Here is a 19,047-nt window from a genome sequence, read left to right as displayed (position 1 = left end):
GTTCTGTATTTTGAAGAATAGAGAAAAATTCAATATAAAGGAAAATTCGGGTATCCTATTATTCTTATTACTTAGGGAGAATTTTCTTTCCAGTTTTGCTCAGGTTTACCTAACAGCTGAGCTCAGCCTCATTAGTTAAGGTTCAAATTCTGTGGCAAAGTAGTAGCTCTTTTTCTGTCTACTAAAAGAAAAAACTCCATGAAGCAGCTAGGAAAAGTGTTAATGAACAAATTAACTGGAAATAAATACAAATTTTCAAACTGGCTTAGAGATAAAAAATAGTCCCAAAGGACCGCATTGATTATCTTCATCATATCAATAATGTATGTAAGTGAGGCTATATGGCCTCCTGGGCAAATCTAAGAAGAGAGCTCTATCAAGCAGGAGGGGGAGTGAGGCAGAAAATGATTGGGGTAGCCGCCTGGGAATCCAAGTTCAGTGAGGTGTGAGACTCTGGCAGTGAGGTGCTCAGTGCTTACCAGTGAGGCATGCAGCCCCTAATGAGTAGGTCTCCACAGAGTCACATTCAGAAGTTCTCATATTCTCCCTTCACACAGATAATTTTCCCTGAGTGATTTAAAGTCTTCTAGAAAAGCCTGGTATGTTAGAAACCAATCTCCTTAATGAAAATTCAAACAGGTTTTTATGCTTCCTGACAATGTAGTTTCTACATTTTTCACAGATCAGATCAGATACATTCTGCAAGTACATATCTGCACCCATCCACAATAGAACACATGCTCTTTCTTTACATGAAGAGATCCTGTGAGCTCTTCAATAGGTCAAGGAATCTGTGAAGTTAATGAAAGTTCTAGATGAATGCTATTCAATAAAAATACAATGGGAGACATACATGTGAGCCACATACGGAATTTTAAATTTTCCATCAGTCTCATTGAACAATTTTTAAAATTGAAATTAAAGTCATATTTTACTTAACCTAATATAGCTAATATATTATATTTCACAATGCAATTAGTAAAAAATTCAGATGTTTTACATTTTTTCATATTAAGTTTTTGAACTCCATTGTGCATTTTTTCCATTACGGCACCTCTCAAGTCAGACTGGCCATATTTCAAATGCTCACTAGCCTTATGTCTAAGGCTATAGTACGTGCTAACACAATTATTGGTTCTAGACTCAGAAGAACATGGTGTGAATATACAGTTTACCTTTGACAAAGTGGAAGAGGGTGCTGTTGGGGGTACTGACATTCTATGCAGTCAAAAATCATGTGTAATTTATAGTTGGCTTTCTGCATATGTTTCTCAGTAACTGCAAATTCAAGCAACCATGAATCATGTAGTACTGCAGTACATGTTTAGTGGGAAAAACAAAACAAAACAAAACAAAACCCTACCTGTAAGTGGACCCATGCAGTGCAGTTCAAATCTACTTAATTGAAGAATATGTAAGAAAATAATATCATAGTTATTTGTTCAAAAAACAGCCTGAGTGGCTAAGGAATACAGGTGGCTGTATTCCTTTTCGTCTTTTAAATTGTAAATTGTATACCATATCTTAATATTATTCAAAAATAAAAATCATACTCTTAAATTAAATCACTGTGTCATATTCCACACCCCACCACCACCATCCCTCACCTCAATGCTGTATTCGCTTCTATTGCTCTAATTCTTTGGGGAATTTTTCTCCATTATTTCCTTAAAGTTAGTTTTATCTTTGTCTGACTTTCCATTTGTTCAAAAAATTGAATACATTTATACACTTTAACAAACACCATGTAATGGAAAGCAGATTGGAATTCCCTTAGGCATTGTAAGTATATTTATAAACAGAAAGTTTTTATTTTCTTATTTGACTCTAACCCAGAGCAAATCATGTGTATAAAGGCTTTCTAAAATACTCATTATTTTCTTATATTAAGTTTTATTAGTTTACATTTTTGAAACAAGAAGACTTTTATCTCAGTAATGCTTTCATGAAATCTTACCCAATCAGATATCTTAAAAGGATAAGCATGTAGACAGGATGGGTATAAAACTTAACCAACATATGGAAAATGCAAAGAAGAAACTAAGACTGTAGGTGTAACTCAGGTTTCTCTGCTTAGAGTCATTAATCGATGTCCAGGCTTCATGACCTTTCTTCACCTCTATTCCTTTTGTGAATTTTCAAAGGAATTCCCAAAGAGTGTTCAGTTTGGGCTTGAAAGTGAAAAGTGAAAGTTTAAGTCGTTCAGTCATGTCTGAGTCTTTGTGACCCCATGGAATTCTCCAGGCCAGAATGCTGGAGTGGGTAGCCTTTCCCTTCTCCAGAGGACTTTCCCAACCCAAGGACAGAACTCAGGTCTCCTGCATTGCAGGTGGATTCTTTACCAGCTGAGCCACAAGGGAAGCCCAAGAATACTTGAGTGAGTAGCCTATCACTTCTCCAGCAGATCTTCCCAACCTAGGAATTGAACTGGGGTCTCCTGCATTGCATGTGGATTCTTTACCAACTGAGCTATCAGGGAAGTCCAGTTTGGGCTAAGAAAGACACTTAACTGGTATGGTATCCTTATTGACATCATGTAGGACTGCCGTTTGATCCCACTGGAGGCCAATGAGCACCACCGTGTTAAGAGCATTTACTTGCTTACTCTGGAGACTCATTGCCCAGGTACACCATACATGTGACCTGGAACCTTGGACATAACTCCTCACTTTTTGTATCTTAGTTTATTCATACCCAGAATAGGAAAGTGAAGTTGCTCAGTTGTGTCTGACTCCTTGTGACCCCATGGACTAAGGTGCCTCCATCCAAGAGATTTTCCAGGCAAGAATACTGGAGTGGGTTGTCATTTCGTTCTCCAGAATAGAAAGAGAAATTACATATTAAGGACTTGCTGTGTGATTTAAATGAGGAAATTCATGAGACATATGTATAATAATAAGTAACTCAGTAGGTCCCAATTATTCATTATTTTTCCCCTATTCAACCTTCATCTTTTTTCTTTTTTTACTATATATATTTACTCTAAGATTTGGGCTTTCTCTATGGCTCAGTGGCAAAGAATTTGCCTGCAACGCAGGAGCTGCAGGAGATGCAGTTTTGATCCCTAGGTTGGGAGGATCTCCTGGAGAAGGAAATTATAATCCACTCTAGTATTTTTCCCTGGGAAAAAAATCCCATGGACAGAGGAGCCTTTAGGGCTACAGTCCATGGGATCACAAAGAGTTTGACATGACTGAGTAACTAAGTACAATCACAAGCACTCTATTTTCCTTGTCTTCAAATTTTTACAGAGGTGACTCCTTAACACTTTTAAGACTCACAGAGGACCTCTTCCCCTTTAGTAGCAATACTGAACTTTTAGGGAAAGAGGTGCTGAAGATTAGTGCTATGTTCTGCAGTTGTCAATATGCTATAATTGTGTTGTCTACAGATGAGGGGAAAAATCTCCCTGACCATATTTTCTTTCTTTTTTGGCTTTGTGGCATGTGAGATCTTAGTTCCCTAACCAGAAAATGAACCCATGCACCCTGCATTGGAAAGAGAGAGTCTTAACCACTGGACTGACAGGGAAGTACCCCTGCCCACATTTTCTGTAATAGTGTGTTGCATACATAAAGGATGGCTACCTTGATTCTTAAGTCCATAGTCTTGAATGAAGTTACTTCTCTGAGCATTTTGTACAGCCCCTAAGATCTGAGAAATAGTAACTCATGTAAATTAATACAAAAAATAAATTGAACCATTTTCTCTTTCTTTAAAGGCCAAGGCAAATGCAATTTTTAACCATGAATAATGATACAGAATTCTGCTATTTCTATTACATCTTAAATTAAAAACTCACATACCTTATTTAAAAGCTGAATTTTCATTTCATGATGATACATATTTTTATATTGGTTTTCTAGGTGGAGTATTCCTTTGAGCAAAAAGAGTATTTTTAGGGTTAATAGGATCTGTTCTCATTAAAACTAAAACTCATGAACGATTTTAGATATCACCTAGGGGAAAACACAGCAAATGCGAACTGCCAACTCATATATATGCATTCTAAAATCTCAATCAAGCACAGTGAAGTCTTTTTAGGAAAATAATTATTCTCCTGATTTAAAGAGTGCGTTTTTTCTGTCCCTAGTGACAAAGGAAACATTTAATTATTAAAAGCTTATGGTTCACAGTTGACATCTAGTTTAATTCATCTCTCCAAATATATTATAATACTCTAGTTAAGAAAAAACTCTTAGAACTTTCAGATGGTTTCACAGAAGGTTGAAATAAATTACTATTGTTTCAATATTAACCTTTTAATTACTAAAATCTAATCAGCATCAATTGACATGAAAAGCCAAGGAGTTGTAGGATAGTAAAAAGTGTTCTGAATTGGCTTTATGAAGACTTGTTTCCATTCCTAGCACTTCCATGAAAGCTGTGATGTTAGCAGAGATATATAGCTTTTTTATCTTTTTGGTTTCCAGGTAGAACAACTATAGACTTCGCCTAAACATGCTTTATGGTCCATTATAGAGGCAAACCATCTATTTCTTTTCTTAAATAGCTTTCTGTGCACTTGATCCCTCTATAATAAGAAAACAAAATTACAAACTGCAATTGAACAATTACTAAATGGCCAATCTAAACAATAAGAAAATAATTCTAAATGAAAGCACATTTCATAAATTCTGGATTTGACGATGCAATGCTGATTAGCGAAGAAAAAAAAGCTGATCATAATTCATATTGGAATGAACACTGCTGAAGCAAGTGTATATATTAGTAAAAACTTTATGGATTGTAACTTGTAAAGATGCATTCAAAGCCGTAAAATCTGCCATTTAACTCAACATTCCTAAGAATTTACACTACCACAGGCAAGATGCGGAAGCCCAACTCGCTGCAGGACGCGAACTTCTGCTCGCGCCTATTCTGGTGGCTAAACCCCTTGTTTAAAATTGGTTACAAACAGAAATTAGAAGAAGATGACATGTATTCGCTGCTTCCAGAAGATGCCTCCCAGCACGTTGGAGAAGAGCTGCAAGAGTGAGCACAGGCAGCAAGGAGAAGGGGAGAAAGAGTACTGGGATCAGGAAGTGAAGAAAGCTGAGAAAGATGCAGGGGAGCCATCTTTAATGAAAGCAATCATAAAGTGTTACTGGAAATCCTATGTAGTTTGGGGAATTTTTATATTTCTTGAGGAAGGCACCAGAGTAATTCAGCCCATATTCTTCAGGAAAATGATTAGTTATGTTCAAAACAAGGATCCCACCAATTCTGCCGCTTTGCACGAAGCCTAAGGCTACACAGCAGGGCTGAGCACCTGCGTGCTGGTGTGGGCCGTTCTGCACCACTTGTGCTTCTACCACATGCAGCGTGTGGGGATGAGGCTGAGAGTAGCCGTGTGCCATATGATCTACCGCAAGGTGAGTGTCACTCGGTACTGAAGTGTGTACCTCTCCTGAAGCATCAGAAATATCTGGAGAAAGTTCTCTGTAAATTGGGCTTCCCTGTTGGCTCAGCTGGTGAAGAATCTGTCTGCAATGCGGGAGATCGGGGTTCAATCCCTGGCTTGGGAAGATCCCCTGGACAAGGGAACAGCTACCCACTCCAGTATTCTGGCCTGGAGAATTCCATGGACTGTATAGTCGATGTGGTGGAAAAGAGTTGGACATGACTGAACTGTGTTCACTTTCACTTTCTCTGTAAATTAAATATCTCGTAACTAAGATCATTTACACCTTACAAGAGAAGGTTGCTTGGGGCTGGTGCACTGGGACGAACCAGAGGGATGGAATGGGGAGGGAGGAGGGAGGGGGGTTCGGGATGGGGAACACATGTATACCTGTGGCGGATTCATTTTGATATTTGGCAAAACTAATACAGTTATGTAAAGTTTAAAAATAAAATTAAAAAAAAAAAAGAGAAGGTTGCTATTTGAATCGAGCCAAATTTGTTGTCATTTAAGCAAACTTTACTAATAGATAATGAAAAACTTTCTATTGAGATCAGGTCAGGACTGCTTTTGGTGACTTTCAACCATAGGATGTTGCATAATATCTACTAAATTTGTAACAAAGTCTAATTAAAAATCCTTATATAACTATATTGTTTACTTGAAATTTGCTGAGGGAGTAGATCTTTTTTTTTTTTTAAAGTTTATTTTTTTTAATTTTTTTAATTTTATTTTATTTTTTAATTTTACATAATTGTATTAGTTTTGCCAAATAGAGCTTTTTATTATTTTTAAAACTATTATTGAAGTACAGTTGATTTATTAATACAACATTGCATTTAATTTCTGTACAGCAAGGTGACTCAGTTATACATGTATCTATTCTTTTTCATATTCTTTCGATTATGGTTTATCACAGGATATAAAAAAGAATTTATACTAGGACAATAGGCACATTTGCAAAAGTGGTTTATATTTGTAGGTAAGAACATTTAGCATAGCTGTTCACAAGAGAAAAATATGAAGTATATAAACAAATATTAAAGAACAGGTGATTAGTACATGGATGTTGATAGGACTCTGCACAGGATAATACGAGTTAGGAAAGTGGTATTTGAAATCAGAGAACGTGTTTCATTTCAGGTCTCTGAAATTTCATTAACCACTCAGTTTCTGACCCTTTAAAATGGTACTAAAAGTAGTATCTTTATCAGAAAATTGTTATGTGACTAAATAAGACATGATTTATATTGTGCCTTGAGCTCTTAATTCTCAATTTTAATATAAGTACACATGATGAACACTCCTAGGTATCCATTAGCAATGATGGTGCAAAGTTAGGTCAGCTGACATAGGAGGTAATTCATAATTAATTGTTGAATTAAAAAAAAGGTTAGATAGCAGCAGAATAACTTTAAAGTAAAATCCTATTTTAACCGTAAATAGGAAAGGAGAATGAAAAATCTTCATATAATTTTTAACTTATATAGTCTAACTTTTCTATGATATTCAGACATTATTGTTTAGGTTTTTAGAAAGAAATTTACTCTTTGTTAAATTGTATGTAAGCCTAAGGTGGAGTAAAATTATGATATTCATGAAATTAAAAAAATAGAACTTGTAATCATACTTAATTACAGTGAAATGATGGAAAGATAATATATTTATGTTCTAATCCAAATTGTATTTATGTAGTTTGAGAAAAAACTTGAGATAGAATCAGACAAATAATAAAATATGCTTTTTAGATTTTTGGACAACATAGGGATTGTGATAAATCAAAATGACTCCAAATTTGGCTATAAATCCATGAAAATTTTAAATACTGTTAAAAATGTTTCTTAATACATTATGATCTGGTAGAGTAGATGCCACAAATGAAGAAAGAATGAAAGGAATTACAGAAGTGGGATCTGAAAACCAAGATGTAGTATTTATCTTTGAAGAGACAACTAGAAAAAAATTCCTTTCATTACCCATAGGAAGCTTAGCTTCTAAAAAATAGATCCCTAGAGTCCCACTGATGGGGAATTTAAAGGACGAGAGGTATGAATAGTGCTTCAGTGAACACTGGAGAGCATGTATCTTTTTGAATTACAGTTTTCTCCAAATATATGCCCAGGAGTGGGATTGCTAGATCATATGGTAGCTCTATTTTTAACTTTTTAAAGGAATCTCCATACTGTTCTGTATAGTGGCTGTACAAGTTGGAAGCAATCTAAATGTCCATCAATAGATGAATAGTTAAAGAAAATATGGTACACATATTTAATGGAGTATTACTCAGCTGTAACAAAGAAGGAAGTAATGCCCTTTGTAGTAACATGGATGGACCTAGAGATTATCATACTAAGTGAAGTAAGCCAGGCAGAAAACAACAAATATCATATGACATCACTTATGTGTGAAATTTAGAAAGAAAAGATACAAATGAACTTACATACAAAATAGACTCACAGACATAGAACTTATGGTTACCAAAGTGAAAGTGAAAGTTGCTCAATCATGTCCCACTATTTGCAACCCCATGAACTATACTGTCCATGCAATTCTCCAGGCCAGAATACTGGAGTGGGTAGCTGTTCCCTTTTCCAGGGGATCTTCCCAACCCAGGAATCAAACTGGGGTCTCCTGCATTGCAGGCCGATTCTTTACTAACTAAACTATCAGGGAAGCATGGTTATCAAAAGGGAATGGAAAGATAGTGAAAGTCGTTCAGCTGTGTCCAACTCTTTGCAACCTCATGGACTATACAGTGGACTATATAGTCCCCAGTGGACTATACAGTCCATGGAATTCTCCAGGCCAGAATATTGGGGTGGGTAGCCGTTCCCTTCTTCAGGGATTGTCCCAACCCAGGGATTGAACACAGGTCTCCTACATTGCAGGTGGATTATTTACCAGCTGAGCCACTAGGGAAGCCCAAAGGGAAATGGGTCTGGGAATAAATTAGGAGTTTGGGATTAACATATGCACACTATATATACTTGATCAACAAGAACCTAATGTGTAGCACAGGGAACTATATCAATATTTTGCAATAACCAAATAAGGAAAAGAATCTGAATATATATATATATATATATATATATATATATATATATATAAAACTGACTTACTTTGCTGTACAACTGAAACTAACACAACATTACAAATCAACTATACTCCAATTAAAGGAAAGATTAAAAAGATAAATTTAATTTTAAGTATATTTTATAACAATATGGCAAAACCAATACAATATTGTAAAGTTAAAAAATAAAATAAAATTAAATTAAAAAATAAAAAAAAGATAAAAAATAAAAATAAAGGAGGAGAGCTGTACTAATTTGTAAAAATGTGCAGTCAGCTAAAAAGAATTACAGTTTATAGACAACATGAAAAAATTGAAATTTCAAGAGAGTGCTAATTTAGCTTATAGGAAACACAACTAGGACACAACATAACAAAATATTATAAGAATTTTAATAATTTAGGAAATACAGGTAGGGATAACAATTATAAAGAAAGAAAAGGACACAAAAAATGAAAAGGAAAGTGCTTGAAACTAATGTCTATTCACAGGAGAATGGTTAAATAAATTATACTATTTTCAAGCAATGGAAATTTGGAAAGAAGTAAAAATGAATCAATCCAAGCTTCATGAATTCAAAGGCACATTGTCCAAAGATGACACAGAGCATATTTCAGTATGGTTCTAAAAGTGTAAAACTAAAAACACCTGAAACAATGTCATACATAACTTATAAATACATTGTAGAATCAGTGTCAGCAAATGCATTTAAACAAGAAATTCAGGGTGATATAGGAAGATGGGAACTGGAAAGGGACACATTAAGGTCTTTAACTGCTTTCTAATGTGTTTTTTTTTTTTTTCTCTCCAGGTCATTAGTAGACATGTTATTCTTTATATATTTTGTGTTTCTGAAATATTTCACAAGAATCAAATAATAAAAATAATACCCTTTTAAAAGATAATTCAGGAGCTAAAAGGTATATCCAAGAGGAGGGTTACTTAACGTTAGAAAATCTAAATATTTTATTTTTCACTGCTGCCTAATAAAATCTAATCTATACTGTGGAGTTTATACATATATAAGAAAGAGAGAAAGAAAAGAAGAAGGTAATGATGTGGAGTGGGGTCTATCAATAAGATGTCAAGAACTGTATGAAGGGTCATATTACTTAATATAAATTTCAATAGAATATGAATATAACAAAAAAGGCCAAGAAGAGAAATTTTTAGGACTAATAACATGAACATATATAAATATGATGTTAAGAAATCCTAATAATGGACTTGTCTTACTCTTGACTTCAAAATTAATGTTTCTCTTTGATCATTGTATGTGATATTTGATGAATTTTATCAAGACAACATTTTCCCAAGTGTATGAGTACACTTATCTTGTTGATCCTAGTATTTGACTTGATATATTTATGGTCAGAGTAGAAAAGGATTCTACGTCTAACTAGAGATAAGCCTGTGATGTAAAATTCCTGTCATCTTACTAACTTTTTATATACCTTCTCTATTATTAAGAGATTGGTATTTGAATCTCCCATTAAGACAATGGATTTTAAAATTTCTCTTCACAGATGCATCACATTTTAAATCATGTATTTAAAAACTCTTATTAGGTGCATTGTAGTTTGAAAAATTTTAAGATGCCACAGCTGTGAACAGGTGATTCATAGGTGCTCATTCAGTAGCCACAGTGAAACTTGAAAGTCTCAGCTGGAAATTGTCAGAAACTTGGTGTCTTCCTGTATTTTCATCAGGAAGTCTTACTAGAAAATAACTACTTTCCCTTCTTTCACACTTTCAAAATTTTACAGGGATGGACTTTGCTGATAATCCCTCATCTGGACCCATAAATATAAAAGGATACTAGAAAATGTAGTTTCAGGTTTCCAGAAAATATTGCATGTTAAAATTACATTAATGCAATATTTATAATTGATAACCCAGCTCTGTGTACTACCTTGCTTACTCAACACCCACAGAAATTCTCTACCTTCACTTAAATATCTATATACAAACAACAGTATTCTTTCACCAAACTTAATGTAACTACCCGTTACACAACAAAAAAAGGGCATACCCTTTCTCCCAAAATAATGTGAACAGAAGTTCTTGGAAGTGATCCTATGTGATAAATATCTGCAATATTTATTCCAGTTCCAGCTCAGTCATGATCTCCCTGTGATGGATGTATCAGTGAAGATAGAGAGGGTTTTGGCTTAGAAACAAATAAACCCCAAATATCAGTAGCTTAAACAAATGAAAAGTTTACTTTAAGGCATGGTATATTTCCATGTGTATCAGTGACGTTTTCTGCCCTATGTCTTTCTGACTTTATGACTCAGGGTAAAAGAGGCAATGTTATCTAGATTGCTGGTAGTCAAAACAGCAAGGAGAAGAGAAAATGAAGACTGGAGAATCAGTTAAATGCTCGATTCAACAGGTCACCTCTATCCGCATTTGATTGATCACATCAGGTCTCATGTCCATGCTGAACTCTAAGTGAGGGGAAGTCTGGTCTTCCTGTATTCCTGAATGTAGACGGAAATTACAGTATCAATAAAGGACAATAATATTTAGCACAATAATTTGTGATAGAAAATAAGATTTTTCAAGCAATAATAACCAAGGAGGTAAATAAAAAATAATCTTAGATACTTCCACTCTCAAATACTTCATTACCACATTTTGTTTCATAATTTTAAACATTATAAAGTATTTTTTTTTTTAGTTTTATTCCTTGTTTTTTTTTTAATTTTATTTTATTTTTAAACTTTACATAATTGTATTAGTTTTGCCAAATATCAAAATGAATCCGCCACAGGTATACATGTGTTCCCCATCCTGAACCCTCCTCCCTCCTCCCTGCTCATACCATCCCTCTGGGTTGTCCCAGTGCACTAGCCCCAAGCATCCAGTATCGTGCATAAAACCTGGACTGGCAACTGGTTTCATCCATGATATTATACATGTTTCAATGCCATTCTCCCAAATCGTCCCACCCTCTCCCTCTACCACAGAGTCCATAAGACTATTCTATACATCAGTGTCTCTTTTGCTGTCTCGTATGCAGGGTTATTGTTACCATCTTTCTAAATGCCATATATATGCGTTAGTATACTGTATTGGTGTTTTTCTTTCTGGCTTACCTCACAATAGGCTCCAGTTTCATCTATCTCATTAGAACTGATTCAAATGTATTCTTTTTAATGGCTGAGTAATACTCTATTGTGTATATGTACCACTGCTTTCTTATCCATTCATCTGCTGATGGACATCTAGGTTGCTTCCATGTCCTGGCTATTATAAACAGTGCTGCGATGAACACTGGGGTACACGTGTCTCTTTCGCTTCTGGTTTCCTCAGTGTGTATGCCCAGCAGTGGGGTTGCTGGATCATAAGGCAGTTCTATTTCCAGTTTTTTAAGGAATCTCCACACTGTTCTCCATAGTGGCTGTACTAGTTTGCATTCCCACCAACAGTGTAAGAGGGTTCCCTTTTCTCCACACCCTCTCCAGCATTTATTGCTTGTAGACTTTTGGATCGCAGCCATTCTGACTGGTGTGAAATGGTACCTCATAGTGGTTTTGATTTGCATTTCTCTGATCATGAGTGATGTTGAGCATCTTTTCATGTGTTTGTGAGCCATCTGTATGTCTTCTTTGGAGAAATGTCTATTTAGTTCTTTGGCCCATTTTTTGATTGGGTCATTTATTTTTCTGGAGTTGAGCTGTAGGAGTTGCTTGTATATTCTCGAGATTAGTTGTTTGTCAGTTGCTTCATTTGCTATTATTCTCTCCCATTCTGAAGGCTGTCTTTTCACCTTGCTAATAGTTTCCTTTGATGTGCAGAAGCTTTTAAGGTTAATTAGGTCCCATTTGTTTATTTTTGCTTTTATTTCCAATATTCTGGGAGGTGGGTCATAGAGGATCCTGCTGTGATGTATGTCAGAGAGTGTTTTGCCTATGTTCTCCTCTAGGAGTTTTATAGTTTCTGGTCTTACGTTGAGATCTTTAATCCATTTTGAGTTTATTTTTGTGTATGGTGTTAGAAAGTGTTCTAGTTTCATTCTTTTACAAGTGGTTGACCAGATTTCCCAGCACCACTTGTTAAAGTATGTTTTATTTTCAGCAATTAATTTATTTATTATTCAGTCAAGATTTGACATTTCATTATGAAAGAATGTTGCAAAATGGTTGGCTTTTCCTCCTCCATGTCTCCTTAATTAACATTTGATTTTATTTTACATTTGTGTCTCCCTAACATTATTGAGTGGAACTAGAGACATTAAAAAGTACAGCTGTCATCAAGCTATTGCGGATATAAAGTTATATCTTAAGATATTTTCTGTTTTTCAAAGACTATATCCAAAGAATAAGACCAATTGAGCATAGATTAATTTTATATTAGTCTCTTCTAACATTTTAACTGAAATCAGTGATTTAACAAATGTTCAATTTTATGAAAGAATTTGGTAAGAGTATTAGAAAACTTGAAGGATACATTTGAGCATTTAAGTAAAGCATAGCTATCCAATCCAAAATATAATTTAAAAAGTAAAAAAACAAAGAAGTTTTAACACTTGTCTAGAGGCAAGATAAAGTATAGATATATTCATTGCATGGCTAGAAATGTATTCCATAAACTTTTTTTATTGTTTCACAGATAAGGACTTGAGGAGTCATGAGAATATTCTTGAAGAAGAACGAGGCTATCATAGTGCTTGTTTTAAGCAACACAACAAGAGTCTTCAGAAATGAAGTCTCCTAAAGCCCTGCCTTCAGTCATGGAACAAGTTTTCCAGACCTCCTCCTCCCTTCATCTTCCTCCTTTCCCATCATACCACACATATCTCCAAATACCTAAGGAAAGAAAGGAGAATATCTTTCATATATTTGGGCAAGAAACTTGAATAGAATATCTATGAATGTATCAGGTATTTTTCTTACAAAAAGAACTCTAGGGACAAAGATTGAAGGCCTTGGAGAGGAAAGAGGAAACAGAAGATACAATAAGCTTATCTTTAATGACTTTTTATTTCTTAAAGAGTAAACTGTTCATTCATACACATTTTAGTAAAAGAAATAGAAAGAAATATCATAGGTGGACAGGACAAATAGAACCCCCCAACCTTTTTTGTTTTTTTCTATATGAAGAAAGCCGAACATATTGAAGGCAAAGACAAATGTTCTAAAGGCAGAGATACTTTGAATAGAAGAAAATTAGAACAAATTTTGTTCAGTTTTCTTAAGTACTTGAAAGGGGTTTAAAAAGAGATGACAGCTTGAAAGAGAATAATCACCTTCTCTTCTAAAATGGGAAGAAAGGCTGAGAAGATAAGGTAAAGTGATAAGTATGTACAGATAAAAAGTACAACAAATATGGGATTTCTTGTTAGACGTTTCTGTAAAGCAAGGGATGATACCTTCTGAGAATGATGGGCAAGGTATTCAATAAAGACAGTACTTGTAAAGAAATATACAATCCTAATTAACTACAGTGAAGAGTTTGCCATGGAAATAATCTTAAATAAATCCAGAATCAGTAGGTAACAGCAGCATCTAAATTGAACTTACAGGATCTAAAATTGAATTTGATCATGATTTCATCTCCCTTGCCAGATCATAACAAAACTGAATATCATTGAATGAATGAAAAATGAGTAAAGTGCCATCCCCCAAAAGTAATCAGTTTAAGTTCAAATGAAGAGAATGCTTCCATTTTACTTTCCTTTTCCTAATCTCCTCAAAGAATGCCAAAGTTAGGCAGGAACTTGGGATCTAATTCTCAATTGTAATATCTTTTTTAAAATTCTCCCAAAAAATAATAGAAAGTTTCCTATCTGGGCCCTGAAGCTTGAGGACAGTGGGTGGTAGGCAGATTGGGGGGTCCGAATGGCCTTTATTACTTGAACTCACTGTGCCTCCTCCACTGAGTCCTCTGCTGTCATGACAGATTGCTTTCTTCCTGTTTGATATGAAATTTACTCAGATGTTTAAAGTCAGCCATCAGGTTAATATTTTCCAGACTTGTGAGACTATATTCCAATTTGTCAAGGAAGGCCTCACCACATAACTCTATACCTGTGTTGAGATATTTATACAGATTATACAAATAGGAAGACCAAAAGTCCCATTTTTCCTGAAACTAAGAGGACTCCCAGGAGATCTGACTTTCAATGCTAAAACTAGGAAAGGCCTATGCCAATTGAAATGATTTACTCACCACTCAACATATAAATTGCTTTGTTCGTAATCAACCATCACAGGAAAATATTTACTTCTAGATTTGGTTTCAATCTCTCTCTCTCTCTTTGGTAATACCTCTGGAAAAGATGCTAATGATTGAATCAATAGTCAGGCAGCAGGAGGGTGATGGCATGGGGAACAGTCAATATAAATGACTTACACTTGGATTATCAGGACCAAAGTAACTGAAAAAAAAAAAAAAAAAGACTCCTCTTATACTACACTGTGAATTGAGAAGATAGGAAATTTACTTAATATGGTGGTTTTATGATATGCTGGGCATTCCACTATTTCATCTACCGCAAACCAAGTCAACTAGATTCTTGATGCACAAACAGACAATAGAAAGTTATTTAACATATCTCTTGGAATTGTGTCTTAGAACCTTATTTAGAAAGCAAAATACTATCTTCATTCAGATTGTGAGGAAGGAATCCATAGAAGAGCTTCACAGACTGCTTTCCCATCTTCCCACTATGTCCCTAAGTGTCTTCTAGCTTCAGAGTACTTCAAAGATTTATTCATTCTTTTAAACTATCAAGGTACAGAAATCTATCTCTTTTAACAAAAGCATTTTTATTCAGAAGTCTACCCAGCCTCATCAAGGGGGGCTTCTTAAAAATAAACCTACCAAGCCAGAATGCTTTCTTATGGCTTTCATTGTCAAAAGAACTTTCATGATTGAAGTCCAGATTTTCAAATAAGCATAAGAAGCCCCCGGCCCCAGTGACATTGAAATAGGATATTTCTTAAGCATTTGATTCTTTCCAGTTAAAACATTAGCTGCAACATGCATGACTTTATCCTCTTACCACAGATGAAGTCAGTTGACTCAACTGACACTTCTGACCCCCTTTCAGTCCTTTTCGTGGTACATTCTTTCTGTTCCCTTTGAGTCAGTTGTCTCCAAAACTCCATAGATTTAGAGTCAGTTATAATTAACAAGGGCTTTCCTGGTGGCTCAGCGGTAAAGAATCTGCCTGCAATGCAGGAGACGCTGGTTGGATCCCTGGGTCCAAAAGATCCCCTGGAGGAGGGCATGGCAACTCACTCCAGTATTCTTGCCTGGAGAATTCCATGAACTAAAGAGCCTGTCAGGCTACAGTCCATAATTTAACAAAGTTCCTTTTGAGAGACTCTTTCTACAGTGAGAGATCCAAAGGAGGAAAATTATTTCATATGCATAGCAGTATCAACAAGCTTATTGATACTGAGTTAAAACATGTAAAACATGCAAGGTTAATGAAGGAGTCCTTGGGTCTAGAAAAGAAGATAAAGACCTCAAAGGCCTTGGGCCTGGAAAAAGAAGATAACAACTTCAAGGGCCCTTGCTGAGCCACCTGACTTCGGGGATGACAAAACTGAACTTTAAGTCCCACCCGGATACTCCGGGCAGATGCATCAGCCTGGGACCCTCCACCCCTCAGCCCAGGAACCCCCCAAGCCTGTTCATCTGCCTTACTAACATCTTCCCCTATTGCTTCCGCAAAACCTCCCCTTAAATATGAATCCTCCCTGATCCTGCGCGCCCTCAGCCTGGTTGTTAGACCAACTGTCACCCCTCCTTGCCTGAATAAAGGTAACCTGTCTCGGTTGAGGTCGTCCTTCTTGCTTCATTGTCTCGTCTCGAACTATACCTTACAGTCAAAACATGTAAAGCACTTAGAAGAATGTCTAGCACATGGAAAGTGCTCAAAAAATGTCAGCAATAGCTGACAATAATAATTACCTGTTATTAATACTATATTATAATAAATTAATGTTTTCTTAACATTTATATGGTTCAAGAACATTAAAAACATAGAAGTTGCATGCAGGAGAATATAAAATTACCTGGAATCATTCTGCTCAGAGAATTATTCTTCTCAGATAATATTTGTATATTCGAAATTATTCTATATAGAGAATTTAAAGCTCTTTGTTTTTAGTGTTTCACTATTTTATATATTCACTCTGTGATATGAAAGTATCTCCTGCCATTAATAAATGAGAAATGTCACAGCCATCAGAGATTTCTGATGTGAGTGAGAACTCTCCAAACTGTGATCCAGCACAGTTCAGTTCAGTTCAGTCTCTCAGTCACGTACAACTCTTTGCGACCCCATGAATCACAGCACGCCAGGCCTCCCTGTCCATCACCAACTCCCAGAGTTCACTCAAACTTACATCCATCAAGTCGGTGATGCCATCCAGCCATCTCATCCTCTGTCGTCCCTTTTTCCCCAGTCCCTCCCAGCATCAGCCTTTTCCAATGAGTCAACTCTTTGCATGAGGTGGCCATGCTGCCACCATCCCATGGTGGTTGCTGAGGAGCTGGGGGAGCAGGAGAAGCAAGGTGAAAAAGGAAGCAGGATTGGCCCCAGATAGCTGAGGTACATATGAAAGGAATAATTTTGGTGAGCCCAGAGGCTTCCATCTTCCCATGCATAGAATGCTAAATTCCTTGATACCTGATATTTGATGTTCAGACTGCTTGCTCCCTTTGTTGCAAACTTGTATATAGCCTGACTTTCCCCTATCTCCTTGGAACAGTTTTCTCAGAGCTACTGAGATGCTCGCTGTCTCTCAGGCTGAGTCCTAAACATTCCAACTAAACAAAATAACTCTCTAACTTCAAGTTGTGACTGTATTTTTTAGTTGACAATTTGATATCTATGAAATGTTTTATCAAGGAGTTGTAAAATAATATAATTAATGAATTCCTTAATAATGAACATCAGCTTTGCCTAAATATTATCATTTTGAACAAGTTTGGGTGTTATTATTTACCTAAACTTTTCCTTTAGATCAAATTCTGATGGTGAATACTGGGGCCAAAGGATACAATTTTTAAAATGTGATTCATATTATAAAACTAATCTAAAACAATTTTGCCAATTTTCCTTCACCTGTGTAGTGACAAATTTCCTAAATTCTCAAATTCTTATAAATGTATGAAGATATACAAAAATATGGGCTTCCCAGATGACCCTAGCAGTAAAGAACCTGCCTGCCAATGCAGGAGACATAAAAGATGCAAGTTCGATTCCTGGGTCAGTAAGATCCCTTGGACAAGGGCATGGCAACCCATTAAGGTAAGCTTTCCTGGAGAAACCCATGGACAGAGGAGTCTCTCAGGCTACAGTCCATAGGGTTGCAGGGAGTTGGACATGAGTGAAGGAATTTATCATCATCCATATATACACATGTAAACATAAAACTGGAATGTCCTTTTCATTATAGGGGACTGGAATGCAAAAGTAGGAAGTCAAGAAACACCTGGAGTAACAGGAAAATTTGGCCTTGGAGTATAGAATGATGCAGGGCAAAGGCTAATAGAGTTTTGCCAAGAGAACACACTGGTGATAGCAAACACCCTCTTCCAACAACACAGGAGAAGACTCTACACATGGACATCACCAGAGAGTCAACACCAAAATCAGATTGATTATATTCTTTGCAGTCAAGGATGGAGAAACTCTATACAGTCAGCAAAAACAAGACCGGAAACTGACTATGGCTCAGATCATGAACTCCTTATTGCTAATTTCAGACTTAAAATGAAGAAAGTGGGGAAAACCACTAGACTATTCAGGTATGACCTAAATCAAGTCCCTTATGATTATGCAGTAGGAAGTGAGAAATAGATTTAAGGGACTAGATCTGATAGACAGATTTCCTGATGAACTATGGACGGATGTTTGTGACACTGTACAGGAGACAGGGATCAAGACCATCCCTAAGAAAAAGAAATGGAAAAAGACAAAATCGCTGTCTGAGGAGGCCTTACAAATAGCTGTGAAAATAAGAGAAGCAAAAAGCAAAGGAGAAAAGGAAATATATAAATATCTGAATGCAGAGTTCCGAAGAATAGCAAGGAGCGTTAAGAAACACTTTATCAGAAATCAATGCAAAAAAATAAAGGAAAACAAAAGAATGGGAAAGCCTAGAGATCTCTTCAAGAAAATTAGACATACCAAGGGAATATTTCATGCAAAGATGGGCACAATAAAGGACAGAAATGGTATGGACCTAATAAAAGCAGAAGATATTGAGAAGAGGTGGCAAGAAAACACAGAAGAACTGTACAAAAAAGATCTTCATGAACCAGATGACCACGATGGTGTGATCACTCACCTAGAGTCAGACATCCTGGAATGTGAAGTCAAGTGGGCTTTAGGAAGCATCACTTTGAATAAAGCTAGTGAAGGTGATGGGATTCCAGCTGAGCTATTTCAAATCCTGAAAGATGATGATGTGAAAGTGCTGCACTCAATATGCCAGCAAATTTGGAAAACTCAGCAGTGGCCACAGGGCTGGAAAAGGTCAGTTTGCATTCCAATCCCAAAGAAAGACAATGCCAAAGAGGGCTCTAACTATCGCACAATTGC

General features: G+C 36.0%; 1 protein-coding gene and 1 pseudogene across 1 annotated transcript in view; one reads left to right on the top strand and one right to left on the bottom strand.

Moving 5' to 3' along the window:
- The window catches only part of LRRTM4 (leucine rich repeat transmembrane neuronal 4), a 1,003,994-nt gene that overhangs the window by 483,929 nt on the left and 501,018 nt on the right, over positions 1–19,047 (bottom strand). The gene's annotated exons all lie outside the window — the stretch shown is intronic.
- Positions 4,832–19,047, top strand: part of LOC102392304 — a 146,744-nt pseudogene continuing 132,528 nt past the window's right edge.

This window comes from Bubalus bubalis, chromosome 12, assembly GCF_019923935.1.
Source record: "Bubalus bubalis isolate 160015118507 breed Murrah chromosome 12, NDDB_SH_1, whole genome shotgun sequence".
NCBI classification, from domain to species: domain Eukaryota; kingdom Metazoa; phylum Chordata; class Mammalia; order Artiodactyla; family Bovidae; genus Bubalus; species Bubalus bubalis.
The sequence above is the reverse complement of the archived record's forward strand: the minus strand, read 5'-3'. Positions and strand labels throughout refer to the sequence as shown.